The sequence below is a fragment of the Oryzias latipes genome, chromosome 2, assembly GCF_053564925.1.
Source record: "Oryzias latipes strain Hd-rR chromosome 2, Olatipes_Hd-rR_3.1".
Taxonomy (NCBI): Eukaryota; Metazoa; Chordata; class Actinopteri; order Beloniformes; family Adrianichthyidae; genus Oryzias; species Oryzias latipes.
In genome coordinates this window covers 13752244-13769897 of record NC_136238.1, presented here as the reverse complement: position 1 = coordinate 13769897, position 17654 = coordinate 13752244, and the positions used below count along the sequence as shown (strand labels likewise).

The 17654-nt window shown below is 41.7% G+C and overlaps 1 long non-coding RNA gene across 1 annotated transcript; it reads right to left on the bottom strand.

Moving 5' to 3' along the window:
- Positions 1-3036: 3036 nt before the first annotated feature.
- On the bottom strand, positions 3037-10359 carry LOC144984448 (uncharacterized). The gene is made up of 2 exons (XR_013648159.1): positions 3610-10359; positions 3037-3487 (listed from the first exon to the last, which is right to left on the bottom strand). It is a non-coding gene; the product is annotated as an uncharacterized LOC144984448 (long non-coding RNA).
- Positions 10360-17654: the final 7295 nt, after the last annotated feature.

Here is a 17654-nt window from a genome sequence, read left to right as displayed (position 1 = left end):
TTCTCCTATAATTTAAGTTTTGTCGGAAAGGGTCTAGAGTCAGCCATGACCCGAGGGGGTTAGGCTCTTCAAATACACTAGGTAACTGGTAACAACTGATAGGTGCAGGATTTTGGTTAGCTTCTTGTCTGAGTCGTTTGGGTTGACAATCTTGAACATTTAAAGAATCATCTCTGCCTCTTTTGAGCGACTTTCCAGGTTCTGCTTGAACATTTTTCTCCAAAGCTCCAAAAGTTTGGGAGTTTAATGTTGGTCCTGGATTTTTGTTAAAAAGGTTGTCAGTATTTTCAACAAGGGTGTCAGGGATGTTGTCAGGGGCAGGAGCAGTTACAGAGTCCAGGAATTCAGTAAAATCTATATCATCAAGAACATTGAAAAAATCTTGATCCATCTCAGTTTGGTTCATCATAATCCTTTGTTTCAAAATAATAAAACAATATAATAGTATAAACCATACAATCTTGGTTTGTGCTTCAATTGCAGCAGTTACATACGATGGGTTATTTGCAGAGAATTTTACTGACAAATCATTGATCATTGTGATGTCACCCACTGCATAGATGACATCACATGACATCACATGAGGTCACATGACGTCACATGAGGTCACACGACATCACATGACATGATGTCATGTAATGTCATGTGATGTCAGCCACACAGTGATGTCATCCTCACAGTGATGTCATGTCTCTAAAACTTGTCTCTCAATCTTTAAAATCTTTAGCCACACCCACAGGGAAATTGATTATGTAAATATTGAGTAACATCTAACAAATCTTTAATCTTTTTGGTAAAAATATAACTTCATGTTGCTTTGGTGATTTAGGTAGGGGGAGTGATTCTAATCTGGCATTCTATAAGATTTTTGCTAGGAAGTCGTATCAGAGGATGAAGAGGGGGTGGCAGGACAGCAAATTGTGACGGCCAACCACTACTGCAAGATGAAACAAAGGAACGAATTGCCTTTATTCTCAATGCAACAAGGACATTGCTCTTTTTTAGATTGGGAGAAAAGGGGAAAACGTGAGCATTTCTGTGGTGGCAACAAAGCATACATCTGCATTCTGCTCTTTTGGGGGCAGAATAAAGGGGAAGAAAATGAAAGCCCCCACAATCCAAAACAGATATGCCTGATTGGGATGGGGGTTAGGTGGAGGGCGGGGGAAATCGGGGCTCCAGTACACCACCTTGCGGGTGACCGCAGCATCGAGAGGCTACCAGCTCCAGCACTGTACATGGGTTGGAGGGGTAGGAGTACCAGAGGCAAAGAGAGGCAGAGCAGCCAAAGACAGCATATCCCAGCCTTAACATACAAACTACATGTCATTCTCTGTAGCACAGCTCTTTTGAAAAAAAATTAAATAAAATTGAATTGAATTTAATTGAATTGAAAAGCCAAGGGCAAAGCACACTCAGCTCAGGGAAAGTCAGATTAGTTATTCATTGTTGTTTTCCAATAATGAGCTTTGTCCTTGGTCTGAAAAACTTTGAGACCCTTTTTGGTCCAAAATTCAAAGGAATTTGAGATTTTTTCAGATCTGTGTACAAAGTTTCTTGGAGCTGTCGTCCATTTTTTCCCAAGTTTAGGAGCCTGAGCTTTTGGACGAGCTGCGACTGTCTCTCAGTCTGAGTCTAAACTGCCCCATAGCTGTTTCCTGCTTGGAAACTGCTGAATAAATCAGATAAATCCCAGTTGACAGAAATCCAGTCATCAAACACCCACATAGGTTTACGTCTTCAACATTTTTCCAAGACAGTTGGGATAGACTCACCTGCCTCTACTTGCCCCATGGATTGCTGGTGTGATCTCGTTCCTTCGCATGGAAAAAAAAAATCAAATTCATAGAGCAGTTCAGTAAATCAGAGTGAAAATGGCAGAAAGGCTTACCGAACCTCAAATTGTATATAAATCTTAGGGGTTCAAATTGTTTCTACACTTTTACTGAAAACGAAACATAGAACTAACCCTGGATGCAGCTGCTCAGCCATGGAAAACCATTCATTCCATGAAGCTCTCTGCGTTCTGTTCTTGGGCTAATCTGAAGGTCACATGTCATCTGGAGCTCTGTAGCAATAGAGTGTGCAGAAATTCTGCAACCTCCTACAGTCTGTATGAATTAGTACTTGATTTTATACACCTGTGACCAGGACAAGTGATGAGGACACCTGTTTCTGATCATTTGAATAGATGAGCAGATATGTTTGGTATTCTGTGTATGTATATAGGCAGACAGGTGCACACATGGGCCCCCAGGGTGCTTGAGTACCTACCCTTTTTGCCTCATATTAAGAAGTGCCCTTCTATTTTTGTATTAACCTGAATGTATTCGTGTAAAAAAATGTGAATGTTTTACAACCCCCCCCCCCCCCCCCCGGTATTCTATCAAACCCATTTTCTTGTATTAGGGGGGTTCTGAGCTGCTGCTTCTGTGTTTGCGGCTCTTCTCGGACTAAGTGTCTCGTACACAGAGAGTTAGTAACAGTCGGGGAGAGAAGTTGCGGTCTCACAGAGAACTGAAGAGACGACATGACAGTGAAGCAACTTGTACCTGTGAGTTCTGGTCTATCTTGTGGCCGTCCACTGATTTAACAAGCCTGAATATGGTTCATATTTTAGAAAAAGTCCGTTATTACTTTTGCTAGACGTGTGAGCGGCGCATCGATTCAACACTGAGCAGATGGTGCAGGGAAAGGAAGCTGGGTACTAAGTTCAAAATAAAACACCGGAAGAATTTTCAAAATAAATGAACAGAATTTATGGAGAGTTCATAGCTACTGGTCTGACACTAAATTTATCTGTTTAATGTAGTATTTTATAATGACATTGACCTTCTTTAAACTCTGTATCTTTCAGTTTTACCATCTTCATGTGTTAAATCTTACCAGTGACAACAAAAACAAGTGTTTAGAGCAAGGGGTGTCAAACTCATTTTGACCAAAGGGCCACATCAGCGTAGTGGTTGTCCTCAAAGGACCAGATATAACTTATACATGAAACTAAAAGTAATGAAAAATAACTAATGCAACTACTCCTTAATGTTAAATAACTCAATATATATTTATTATAACTTTTGAAAGTTACAATCACAGTTGCATACAAAACATATGTTTGCTTATTACTTCAGCAGGCTCCACCTTTCTGGAGTCCTTCCACCTCCAGCAGTTCATCTCAGGCAACTGCAGATTTTGTTATGTTTAACGGAGTAAATGGTGGAACTTTAGACTTTATGTGCAATTTCCCATCCGTAAACTTAACTGCTGATGTTTACACGGTTCCATTTGGGAAAGTCTACAAGCCCCAAGTACTTCCAGGCGTTCTTGATAGATGGACTGGTGAGGTGGAAAAAGGACCGCGTAGCAGATGCTGCAGCTCAGGAACATCTGTGGCCTCTGCACTCCTACAGTGGCCACCTCAAGCACGCCCTGAGCCAGAAGAGCCAAAGGGTGCTTGGTCTTTAGATGGTTTAGGATTTCACCAAACCTGCTGCATACACAGGTGTATAATGACAAAAGAGGCCAGAGGTGTAGATCTGACTTCATATCAACCTACAAAAGTGACCTGAGCTCTCTGTCGTCACTGCAGGGGAGCTCATAGGGGTGGAGTACCTGTACCAGCAGACGGGCAGCGTGCTTGAGGATGTCAGCCTGGACCCTGAGGCTCCAGACGAGGCTGCTGCTGTCACTGCTCTCCAAGAGGAGGATGAGGGCATTGAGGAGGATGAAGACCAGGTCAGTCATCATCTCTTCTGACACAGCCGCCTGGCCAGGTGACCCAGCTGGCACCACCAGGTCTGGGAGCCATCCAGTCCCCCCCACCACCACAGATGAGAATGTCCATCCCGGTACCTTGCAGACTTCTTGTCAGGGTCTACTCGGCAGAGATTGAGCCACAGGACAAAAAACACCTTCAAATCAGGGGTTTTATTTTACCCAACACAAAAACGTCATGGACTTAAATAAAATGGGGTCAACTTAACAAAAATGTAACTGAGAGAATCAATAACAAAAGCTCAAACCAACTGAACCTAAACTGACCCACCAACAGGAAACATTAGGGAGATTTTATACTGGCTGATCAAGCCAATGACACAATAGGAAGGGAATCACAAATACAAAACATTCAAAACCTAAATATTAACTAAAACAGTAAAATTACTAGTAATTTAACGCGTCAACAAAAAAATTGAAGTCATTCTTCAAAACAAGTTTAATTCAAAAAAAATACCAACAATAGTCCAACATAAGAATAAACTTTGTCTTCTCCCTCCATCTTCTCCAGATGGAAGTGTTCAGAAAGTTGTCCTTGCTCCTCCCTTTGCCCCTTCATCAGGAACTTCTTCAGCTCCTGCCTCTGCCCCAGCATCAGGCCTTAAACAAAACTAAAAAACAATTGAATTACACAAAAAACATGGTATTGTAAAATTTTGCTGTCATAATCTTTTGCCTTTGATGGTAAAACATTGGATCCCCTTTTGTGATTCTTTGTGTACCTTTTTGGACATTGTCAAGACTGACAAGACGGGCAAGACTCAATGCCTAGTAATGGCGCATGTGTGTCACGTCTTATGTCACGTGACGGCCAACCCAGTAATATTTATCAATGGCGACAGCTTTTATGCTACTGAGCAGCATCCTGCACCTATAGCAGTGTTAGTTTACGAGGAAGAGGGCAGTTTGGCTAAAGTCCGAATGTATTTAACCAGTTTTAATTTCTTACCTTTTCAACTAATGTAGGACTTTAAAAGTTTTGAGTAATAACTGTGAAAAGAGAGAATCAAGCTCTTAAAGGTGTCGTGGGTGGCTCTCAAAAGAGCCGTTGTGTGTCAGTCCTTGGAGGACAGTAAACAGGATTCTGGAACTGCCATGGGTCTGCTCCCTCTGCAGGAAAGTGAATCATGAAAGAGTCTCTCAGCTGGAGAGCCTCTCTGTTGGGAGCAACCTGTTTTATCCCGTGCAGCGACTCGTCTTCAGTTACCACAGCATCATCTCTGCAGGTTCCTGTGGTGCTGAGGACCTAATGAAGCTGTGCAGAACACCAGAACATCACAGTATGCTCTGGATTCCTCAGACAGGCACCAATACAGACCCTACTGTGCAGAGAGCATCAAGAAAACATTCTTCACAAGTAGGCGGGCTGCGGATAGGTCGTAGTTAAAGATGCACCTCTATAGGGAAAGGTGACAACCAGGGATTGACTGCATGGAGTTTCTCTGCAGGGGGAAGTGGCCTCATCTGCCACAAAGACACGGGGAAGGAGTTATTTGTTTTTTCTCTGGTTACTCATTGGAGACGGATGATTGACTGATCCACTGTGAAGCGTCTATTCCAGGGGTCGGGAACCTATGGCTCGCGAGCCATATATGGCTCTTTTGATGGTCACATGTGGCTCGCAGACAAATCTTTAATTATAGTTTTTTTTTTTTCATTAGACCAGTCCTTCTCGGGCGCGATGCGATGCCAGAGGCGCGCAGTAGTAGCAGTGCTTAGAGAGAGAGAATCTGCGCCAGCGCTATCAGTTACTATTATCTATTATTTCACAGAGTTTGTACCAGCTGGAAACCTGTGAATTGACGTGCCTAAAACTACGCGCTCCCGTCTCTGAGAAAGAGCGCGCAGATGCGGGGACGGGATGTGTGAGGGAGAAAGCAGAGGGTGGGGCTGAGGTGTTCTGGGGACAGGCAGCAGGTTAATCGCGCAGGGATTGTAAAAACCTAAAACCCGCTGCCCGTCATTCACTGCAGCGTGTAAGTGTGTGTTTGGCTCCGTATCTGCATGTGAGCAGTCTGTCTCACATCTACAGAACATTCAGACCTACGATGACGTTTAAAGTCTCAACGCCTGAACGAAGCAGAAACTCACCACGTATCAACCAGACTAGACCATCAGCAAAACTACCACGAGAAATACTCATCATTTATTAGCAAAGAATCCACAGACTTATTGTATTTTAAAAATGTTGAAATTAAATCAAATGCACACATTCATTTGTATATTTAGTTTTAAACAAATTGTCGCGGACTGAGTTGGATGGCTGTTGGGCCGCGTTAAAAGTTCTGGAGTTCATTGAACGCGTCAAGCAGAGATCTGATTGGCCCTCAGTTCTGTCGCTCAGCCTGTTGTTAGGTAGTTTGGACCAATGGGGTTCAGCTATGGGCCGAATAAGGGAAATGGGAGGGCTGCAGCGGGAGCAGGGGAATATAAAGTTGGGAGAAGCGCTCTCGTGTCGGCGGGAGAGATTCAGGAGTTGCTGAATTAATTGAACGGCGTTTGTTGCGGTCTGCAGTAATCGGAATAAAGAACTTTAAAAGAGGTTAAGTCTCCGTGCCTCAGTGTGGGGAAGGGACACTACATTATTGTATGGCTCTTTCGAAATTACATTTCAAAATATGTGGCATTTATGGCTCTCTTGGCCAAAAAGGTTCCCGACCCCTGGTCTATTCAAAGGTGGATAAAGCCAGTGTCCCAATGTCGCTAGTCCTGCTCCAACATCTATCACCCAACAACCAACCAAAGCCACAAGAAGAATTACAGAAAAAGTGCCTTTGCTTTGGGGGCCTTCAGGACAACATGCCTGCTGTCCACTGTCCACTGTCCTTGAGCAATTAAAAGCCACCAGACAAAAACTGACTAGTCTGGCTCCAGGGTGGGGCACTGGTAACTCTTATTGGGGGGAGTAAGTGGATTTAGTAATAAAAAGGTTTTTGTTTGAATCGCCCTTAGTCTGGCCCGTCTCCCAGCACCAGTTTTAGGAGGAAAACACCACCCGGCTACCGGCTCCTGGGATCATTCAGGCACGCAAACCCCTCCACCACGATAAGGTGGCGATTCAGGGAGGGGATATTTATCAGTCACTAGTCAATCACTAACAATTACTGTGGGGAAACCGAAGATCTCGGGGAAAACCCACATGACTGCCAAACTTGAAGTAATTTCATTATCTAAACATATTGGTGACTGATATTTATTTTTTAAATTATTGATTTATCTATGTATTCATTGATTGATTACTTTTAATTATTATAACTGTATTATTATATAACCGATTTGTGTATTTTCTTATTTATTTTTAATTGTTATTATTATCATAGCCCACAGCAGTCACTGACCCTGTTGTTTAGCCTCTAATTCACCTTGAAAAAAAGTCTTTTTTAGAATCTAGGGAAAGCCGGAGCACCCGGAGAGAACCCACTAATGCACAAAGGAACACAAAAACTATTTCTACACATAGAGGCATTTGTACAGAAAAAAACCCACTTCCAGACAACTATCTATCTATACATCCATCCATCCATCCATCCATCCATCCATCCATCCATCCATCCATCCATCCATCCATCCATCCATCATCTTTTTCCACTCATCTGAGAATGTGTCTGGGGGGCAGCAGTCTAAGCAAAGATGCCCAGACTTCCCTCCCCCCGGCCACTTCCTCTAGCTCTTTTGGGGGGTGCCCTGAAACGTTCCCAGGCCAGCTGAGAGACATAGTGTATATATATTATTATTATGCATGTATGTATTTATCTTTTTATTTATTTATTTATTTATTTATTATTAATGTATTATTATCGATTTGTGTCATTTATTATTAATGTATTATTATCGATTTGTGTCATTTATTAGTTATTGTTAATTGTTGTTATTGTCACGGCCCACAGCAGTCACTGATGATATTGTTTAGCCTGTAATTCACTTTAAAAAAAGTCTTTTTTATAATCTAGGGAAAGCCGGAGCACCCGGAGAGAACCCACTAATGCACAAAGGAACACAAAAACTATTTATTCACATAGAGGCATGTGACACTTCCATCTTTCCTTCCTTCCATCCTTCCATCCATCCATCCATCCATCCATCCATCCATCCATCCACCCACTTCTACTTGTCTGGGAACAGGTCTGAGGGGCAGCAGTCTAAGCAAAGATGCCCAGACACCCCCCCCACCCCCCGCCCAGCCCCTTCCTCCAGCTCTTCTGGGGGGTGCCCTGAGACGTTCCCAGGCCAGCTGAGAGACATAGTCTCTCCAGTGGGTCCTGGGTCTTCCCCGGGGCTTCCACCCAGTGGGACATGCCTGGAACACCTTGGTGTCCAGGAGAAATTCAGACCAGAGGCTCGAGCCTCCTCCACTGGCTCCTCTTGATGAGGAGGAGCGGTGGCTCTACTCCAAGCTCTCTCCCACTGACCGAGCTCCTCCCCCTATCTCTGAGGGAGCGCCCAGCCACCATTGTTCATTCCTCCCCCATACCATCATACTACAGTCATGTGTACGATCTTTGTTCACCCAATATAACTCAATATTTATTGAAAAGTATTATTAGAATTTTGAAAACATGTATGTTAATTATATTTTAAACTAAACTAAACAAAAAGATATTTTTAAAATTCAAAGAAATAATCAATATAAACTTAAACTTAAATAAAAAACAAACATTGAAAAATTAAAGGAAAATTTACCATTTAAAAAAACACATTTTTACTATTTTGATATAAAAATTCAACAAAGATACATTTAAAACTTGAATAAAACAAAAAGAAAACTAAAACTGTTGAACAATGAACAATAAAGTTAACTTGTAACGTCGACTTTTTGTATTTCCACCTTTTTTTTTTGGAGTCCTACAATGTTTTTGAATTTTCTTTTAAATCTTTTAAATCTTTACCAGAAGTCATTCAGTAAATCATCAAAACTGACATTTCCTGAAATACATTCTCTGAGGAGCTGAGGTAGTGATGGTTCTTCCTGCCATGAAGAGGAAGATTCTTCTGGTTCTTCCTCAACATTTAGTTCCATCTGAAAATTTTCTCTCCTCTCGGTCAGTTCAGATCCAACATTGGTGTTAGCTGCCTCTTCAAAGCCTTGTGGGTAATAATTGTTGTCTGTGCTACTAGAAATCCAGTTTTCTGGAATCTCTTGTAGAGCCGTGCTCATCTCGTGAGAGATTGAGGGAACTGGTTCAGGTACATGAGATATTTGGTCCTGAATGAAAGGCTGAGGATTGTTTTCTGTTCTCTTTTGCTGCTCGTTTTGCTTTTTGGTTTTAGTTGCCCCTTCAGAAACCCGTGGGGTAGAGGTGTGGCGTCTTTTCCTAGAATAGAACTTTTTCCTGATAGGGTTTGCAGACATCCATGTCTTGAGGGGTTCAGGCTCTTCAGATAGGCTAGGTAATTGGTAATGGTTGTGAGGTTCAGGATTTTGGTTTGCTTCTTGTCTGAGCCGTTTGGGTTGATAATCTGGAACATTTAAAGAATCATCTCTGCCTCTTTTGAGTGACTTTCCAGTCTGTGCTTGAAAATTTTTCTCAAATGCTTCAGAAGTTTGGGAGTCCAATGATGCTCCTGGATTGTCATTAATAAAGTTATCAGTATTTATTTCGAGAATGTCAAATATGTCCTCAGGGGCAGCAGGAGTTACGGACTCCAGTAATTCATCTAAATGTATGTCTGGAGAGACATTCTGTGAAAAAGATTCATGGACGTGGCGAGCTGGGGGTTGTGGTTTAGCCTGCCATAAGACCGGAGATTCTGTGGGTACCGTTGTCGAATCTGGTCCCATCTCAGAGTGTTTTCTCCTCTTTTTCTGTTCGTTGTCCTCTTTGGTTTTAGTTGCTTCTTCAGAAACCTGTGCAGTAGAGGTATCACGTCTTCTCCTATAATTTAAGTTTTGTCTGAAAGGGTCTAGAGTCAGCCATGACCCGAGGGGGTTAGGCTCTTCAAATACGCTAGGTAACTGGTAACGACTGATAGGTGCAGGATTTTGGTTAGCTTCTTGTCTGAGTCGTTTGGGTTGACAATTTTGATCATTTAAAGAATCATCTCTGCCTCTTTTGAGCGACTTTCCAGGTTCTGCTTGAACATTTTTTTCCAAAGCTCCAAAAGTTTGGGAGTTTAATGTTGGTCCTGGATTTTTGTTAAAAAGGTTGTCAGTATTTTCAACAAGGGTGTCAGGGATGTTGTCAGGGGCAGGAGCAGTTACAGAGTCCAGGAATTCAGTAAAATCTATATCATCAAGAACATTGAAAAAATCTTGATCCATCTCAGTTTGGTTCATCATAATCCTTTGTTTCAAAATAATAAAACAATATGATAGTATAAACCACACAATCTTGGTTTGTGCTACGATTGCAGCAGTTACATATGATGGGTTATTTGCAGAGAATTTTACTGACAACTTCATTGATCATTATGATGTCACACACTGCAGAGATGATATCACATGACATCACATGAGGTCACATTAGGTCACATGAGGTCACACGACATCACATGACATGATGTCATGAAATGTCATGTGATGTCAACCACACAGTGATGTCATCCTCACAGTGATGTCATGTCTCTAAAAATTGTCTCTCAATCTTTAAAATCTTTACCCACACCCACAAGGAAATTGATTATTTAAATATTGAGTAACATCTAACAAATCTTTAATCTTTTTGGTAAAAATATAACTTCATGTTGCTTTGGTGATTTAGGTAGGGGGAGTGATTTTAATCTGGCATTCTATAACATACTTGCTAGGAAGTCGTATCAGAGGATGAAGAGGGGGTGGCAGGACAGCAAATTGTGACGGCCAACCACTACTGCAAGATGAATTGAATTGAAAAGCCAAGGGCAAAGCACACTCAGCTCAGGGAAAGTCAGATTAGTTATTCATTGTTGTTTTCCAATAATGAGCTTTGTCGTTGGTCTGAAAAACTTTGAGACACTTTTTGGTCCAAAATTCAAAGGAATTTGAGTTTTCTCAGATCTGTGTACAAAGTTTCTTGGAGCTGTCGTCCATTTTTTCCCACGTTTAGGAGCCTGAGCTTTTGGACGAGCTGCGACTGTCTCTCAGTCTGAGTCTAAACTGCCCCATTGCTGTTTCCTGCTTGGAAACTGCTGAATAAATCAGATAAATCCCAGTTGACAGAAATCCAGTCATCAAACACCCACATAGGTTTACGTCTTCAACATTTTTTTTCCAAGACAGTTGGGATAGACTCACCTGCCTCTACTTGCCCCATGGATTGCTGGTGTGATCTCGTTCCTTCTCATGGAAAAAAAATCCAATTCATAGAGCAGCTCAGTAAATCAGAGTGAAAAAGGCAGAAAGGCTTACCGAACCTCAAATTGTATGTAAATCGTAGGGGTTCAAATTGTTTCTACACTTTTACTGAAAACGAAACATAGAACTAACCCTGGATGCAGCTGCTCAGCCATGGAAAACCACTCATACCATGAAGCTCTCTGCGTTCTGTTCTTGGGCTTATCTGAAGGTCACATGACATCTGGAGCTCTGTAGCAATAGACTGTGCAGAAAGTGTGCAACCTCCTTGCAGCCTGTATGAATTAGTACTTGATTTTATACACCTGTGACCAGGACAACTGATGAGGACACCTGTTTCTGATCATTTGAATAGATGAGCAGATATGTTTGGTATTCTGTGTATGTATATAGGCCGACATGTGCACACATAGGGCCCCCAGGGTGCTTGAGTACCTACCCTTTTTGCCTCATATTAAGAAGTGCCCTTCTATTTTTGTATTAACCTGAATGTATTCGTGTAAAAAAATGTGAATGTTTTACAACCCCTCCCCCCCTGGTATTCTATCAAACCCATTTTCTTGTATTAGGGGGGTTCTGAGCTGCTGCTTCTGTGTTTGCGGCTCTTCTCGGACTAAGTGTCTCGTACACAGAGAGTTAGGAACAGTCGGGGACAGAAGTTGCGGTCTCACAGAGAACTGAAGAGACGATGTGACAGTGAAGCAACTTGTACCTGTCAGTTCTGGTCTATCTAGTGGCCGTCCACTGATTTAACAAGCTTAAATATGGTTCATATTTTAGAAAAACTCCGTTTTTACTTTTGCTAGACGTGTGAGCGGCGCATCGATTCAACATTGAGCAGATGGTGCAGGGAAAGGAAGCTGGGTACTAAGTTCAAAATAAAACACCGGAAGAGTTTTCAAAATAAGTGAACAGAATTTATGGCGAGTTCATAGCTACTGGTCTGACACTAAATTTATCTGTTTAATGTAGTATTTTATAATGACATTGACCTTCTTTAAACTCTGTATCTTTCAGTTTTACCATCTTTATATGTTATATCTTACCAGTGACAACAAAAACAAGTGTTTAGAGCAAGGGGTGTCAAACTCATTTTCACCAAGGGCCACATCAGCGTAGTGGTTGTCCTCAAAGGACCAGATATAACTGTAGTCGCCAGCGGGATGGATTGCAATCAAAGCGCCACTGTCACTGTCATCCAAGCCGAGGTAAGCACCCGGAAGCGACGGGCGCTCGGTCAGGAATCCGGCTTAGTGAAACTCTGAACTGCTATCCGGTGAAAACGAAAAATCAAACGGTGTCTGTTTGACTAAGTCAAGATTGTATGGCGATCCCCGCACGAATGCTGCGCTGAGCAAGTCATTGCAGAATCTGTAAAGCTGCACAAACAACGGAGTCGAATGAATGAAAGTGTTGCGCAACACCACGCAAGTGACGAAGGGTGAACCATGAGTGAACCAGAGAATGAGTGCTCTGCGATGGAAACGAACGAAAAAAGACAAATTAAACTGACTGTGAAAGCTCTCAGTAATAAAATTGAAAGGCTTCAAAAGGAACGCAAATTTGCTGTGAATAAAATAAAGGGCCTTATTCCAGAAATAAAGAAACTTATGACAAACGAAAAGAATGCTGAACATGTTCAGTCTCTCATGGTGGACTTGACAGAACTGTGCGCAAAGGCTGGTGAATCACATGCAACGTTACTCCCTCTTTTGCCACAGGATGAACAAAACATTCAAGATGAGTGGTTTTCTAATATTCGGGATCACAGCAATGCTTTCATAGGAGGTGTGACACAATGGCTTGGTGACGTTAAGGAACAAAAGGATGTTTCTGCTGCAACATATAATTTGCTCTCAAACATAAACATACACCAAATCACAAATCAAGAAATGGAGGAAAATGATGACATAAAACCCAGTGACAGTGTGTCAAATGTGGAGCAAAAATCAACAAGATCACATTCTGAAAAGTCAATAACGTCCTCTATAACTTCATCATGCATTAAAACAGAAGCAGATCTGGCTGCATTAATGGCAAAACAAGAGGTTTTAAAACAAAGACATCAACTGGAAGAGGAAGAAGAACGACTTCGTCAAAGAAAAGAACAACTTCAATTGGAAGAGGAAATCTGTGCACACAAGGCCAAACTGAAAGTGCTGAAATCACAAAGTATTGCAAGTCAAAGGCTTTCTAAAGCATCAGATGGAATGAACTCCTATTTGGACAGACAAACAACAAAACAAAAAACTCTGGATTGGAAAGCTGACCCATTCGTACCATTTTCATATCAAACAGCTCAACGGGATCATCAGGCTACAGGGACAAAGCCTAAAGTGAAAGCTGTGGGGGCTAAAATTACAATGATTAAAGACCAAAGACACGGAAAAGAAACAGTTCTCTCAGTCCATCCAAGTTTCCACATCCAAGACACCAGAAACACAAACACTGTGATGGACAATCAACAATCAATGTTGGACATAATGAGAAATCAAAATGAAATAACAATGCTTCTGATGAATCAGCAACGTGTTTCATCTTTGCCAAAGCGAGATGTACCCATGTTTGACGGAGATCCATTACAGTACCACATGTTCATGAGAGCATTTGAGAACAACGTAGAGAAAAAGACTGATAATAACAGTGATCGACTTTATTTCTTGGAACAGTATACCAAAGGTTTGTCTAAGGAACTGGTTCGGAGCTGCCAATACATAAGTCCAGACAGAGGTTATTTCAAAGCTAAAACCTTACTCAAAGAACACTTTGGAAATTAACACAAGGTGGCAGTGGCTTACATGGACAAGGTTCTTTCATGGCCTTCAATTAAAACAGAAGATGCTAAGACTCTTCAAGTTTATAGTCTTTTTCTCAGAAGCTGTTGCAATGTTATGGAGGATTTGCATTACCTGCATGATCTTAATGTTCCTGCTAACATGCTCAGTGTTATCAAGAAACTTCCCTACAAGATTAGAGACAAATCGAGGACAGTAGCTTGTGAACTACAGGAGAGAACTGGACAAAGATGCAAGTTATCTGACATCACAGAGTTCATAGAAAAACAAGTAAGAGTCTTAACGGATCCAGTGTTTGGAAACATACAGGATGTTCCACCTGCAACCAGGAGTTTGACCAAACCAGAGTCACATATCCGTTTTGGAAGGAAAGAAAGCAGTTTTGCTACAACAGTAACCCCAGTGAATAAAATATTAAAAGCTGAAACCCAGGAAAAGAAATTTACCCAAACGTCGAGAATGAAATGTCTCTTTTGTGGAAAAGAACATACTTTGCATTCATGTGAACAGTTGGAAAAGAAATCCAGAAAAGAGAAGATTGGCTTCTTGAGAGAAAAGGGTGTTTGCTTTGGCTGTCTGTGTATTGGACACATCAGTAAAGATTGCAAAAGGCGCATCTCTTGTGCTAAATGTGGCTTTAAACATCCAACTCTGCTTCACATTACTTCACTTAGGAAAAAAGAGACTCAAGACGTTATAGAGACAGAAAAGAAACCAGAGGTTCAGCAAATGAGAACTTTGGTGTCCAATGGTCTTACTGGGGCTGGTGATCAAGACTGCAAATTACCAATAGTTCCAGTTCAAGTGAAACTCAGCAAAGGAAGCAAGATTATCACAACATATGCTTTTTTGGATCAAGGAAGTACTGCGGTGTTCTGTACCGACAGTTTAATGCACAGACTCAATGTGGAAGGACGGAAAACACACATTCTTCTCAGGACAATGGGTCAAGAGAAAATTGTGGACAGTCATGTTGTCAATGGACTAGAGGTAGCAGCCATTCAAGGAAATGATTTTGTTGCTATTCCTAAAACATACTCACAACCAAGCATTGCAGTGCAGAAATGTAATATACCGCTGCAAAAGGATCTGCAAAATTGGCCTTATCTAAAGGACATTTACTTACCACAAATAAATGGAGAGATTGAACTTCTGATAGGCGTCAATGTTCCCAAAGCTTTGGAACCACTGCAAGTGATCCAAAGTGAACATGATGGACCTTTTGCTATCAGAACAATGCTAGGTTGGACAATAAATGGACCGCTGGGAAGAAACAGTGGAAACACAATGGATCAACGACAACCAGAATTGTCAGTAAACAGAGTGTCTGTTGTACAGATGGATGAACTTTGGCAGAAGCAATTCCAAATTGATTTTCCTGAATGCAGTATGGATGAACAGTCTGGATTGTCACAAGAAGACCAACAATTTATGCAGACAGTTTCAAATTCAGTAAACATTATAAATGGACACTATCAGATTGGTTTACCACTGCGAAATAAAAACATCTGCATGCCTAACAACAAGGATTTAGCTCTGCAGCGTGTTGTTCATTTAAAGAAAAGACTCCAAAGAGACCCTGTTTTCTACACAGATTACATGGCCTTTATGAATGACATGTTCACCAAGGGTTACGCTGAACAGGTACCGGAGGAAGACCTGGAGCGTTCTGATGTGAAAGTATGGTATATCCCACATTATGGGGTTTACCACCCAGTTAAGAAAAGGTTGAGGGTTGTTTTTGACTGTGCTGCAACTTTTCAAGGCACATCTCTTAACACCCAGTTGCTACAAGGGCCAGACCTCACTAGTTCTTTGATAGGAGTTGTCACTAGATTCCGCAAAGAGCAGGTGGTGATCATGGCAGACATTGAATCAATGTTTCATCAGGTGAAAGTACCCTCTGAGGATGCAGACTTACTAAGATTCCTTTGGTGGCCAAACGGATATTTGAACTCACAGCTGTCTGACTACAGAATGACTGTACATTTGTTTGGGGCAACATCATCTCCCAGTTGTGCCCTCAGGAAATGTGCCGAAGACCACAAGGATCAGTTTAATCAAAACACAGTGGACACAATCAGACAATGTTTCTATGTGGATGACTGCCTTGTTTCAGTGTCTACTGAAGATGAAGCAACAGTTTTACAACAAGAACTTGTCTCCATCTGTGCTAAAGGTGGATTCAAACTTACAAAGTGGATGAGCAACAGGGAAAATCTTCTCAAAACTATACCAGAAGATCTTCAAGCCAAAGACACAATGGCTCTCCATTTCAACCAAGATCAAGATAATCTTTGGGTGGAAAGAGTGCTTGGGATGCATTGGAGTGTGCAATCCGACACCTTTGGGTTCAAAATCACTATTAAAAACAGACCTCTGACCCGAAGAGGAATCCTCTCAATTGTATGATCCACTGGGTGTTTTGAGTCCTGTGGTGTTATCAGCAAAATTATTGCTAAGAGACCTATGCAGAAGAGGATTTGGTTGGGATGACACCATACCAGAAGATGTTGCCAAAAAATGGATGAAATGGTTACAAGAACTACATCTTCTGAAGGACTTTAACACTAAAAGATGCCTGAAACCACAGAACTTTGGAGAGGTAACACAAGCACAACTCCACCTCTTCTGTGATGCAAGTCAACTTGGTTATGGATCTGTTGCCTACTTGCTGTCACGCAACACAGAGTCACAAGTACACTGTGCTTTTCTCATCGGAAAGGCGAGAGTAGCTCCCTTAAAGACAGTCAGCATACCACGAATGGAGCTCACAGCTGCCACAATGGCAAGTCGAATTGAAAGCTTCCTGCACAGAGAACTAAACATGGATCTGCAAGAGTCTATTTTTTGGACTGACAGCGCCTCTGTTCCCAAATACATCAAGAATGAGACATCCAGATTTAAAGTTTTTGTTGCTAACAGAGTCTCTGAGATACTTAAGGATTCCAAGTCATCTCAGTGGAGGTTCGTCAACACCACAAACAATCCAGCTGATCTGGCCTCTCGTGGTTCAAAAGTGGAAGTCTTTCTTAAAGACATGATGTGGACCTCTGGACCTTCTTTCCTCATGCAACATGAAAGAGAATGGCCGGTGAATCCTGAAGATATCGACCAACTTCCCTTACATGACCCTGAGGTCAAGGAAATGGTTGCAAATCCACTTCAAGCCAGCGAAGAGGTTGATCCAGTTATGACCATTATTCATCATTTCTCCTCTTGGACCAGGTTAAAGACTGCTGTTGCTTGGCTTCTGAAGTTCAAGAGGTGGATTATGGTGTCCCACCGAGAGAAAGCTCTTTCAATCGCAAAAACTACAAAGATAAATGGAAAGCAACAACCAATCTCTAAGAAAAATGGAAAGGCCCTAAGTAAACAAGAATATGTTGAAAGATGTTTAACTGTGGAGGATGTAGAAGAAGCTGAAGAGGAGATAATCAAGTACTGCCAAAAAATAAGATTTAAAGAAGAATTCTCCTGTTTACAAAGTGGAGCCGCAGTGAAAAGATCCAGCCATGTCTACAAACTCTGTCCAATCATAAAAAATGGTGTACTACGAGTAGGTGGACGGCTTAGCCGATCTTCAATGCCACTGGAGACTAAACATCCAGTTATACTGGCTAAGGACTTGCATATTTCCAACCTTATACTACAACACGTCCATCATCAAGTGGGGCATAGTGGTCGTAATCACATGCTCTCTAAGCTTCGAGAAAAGTACTGGATTACAGGGGCCTGCTCTGCTATACGAAGTATTTTAAGGAAATGTGTTCTCTGTCGTCGACTAAATGCACAACCCATGTCTCAACACATGGCTG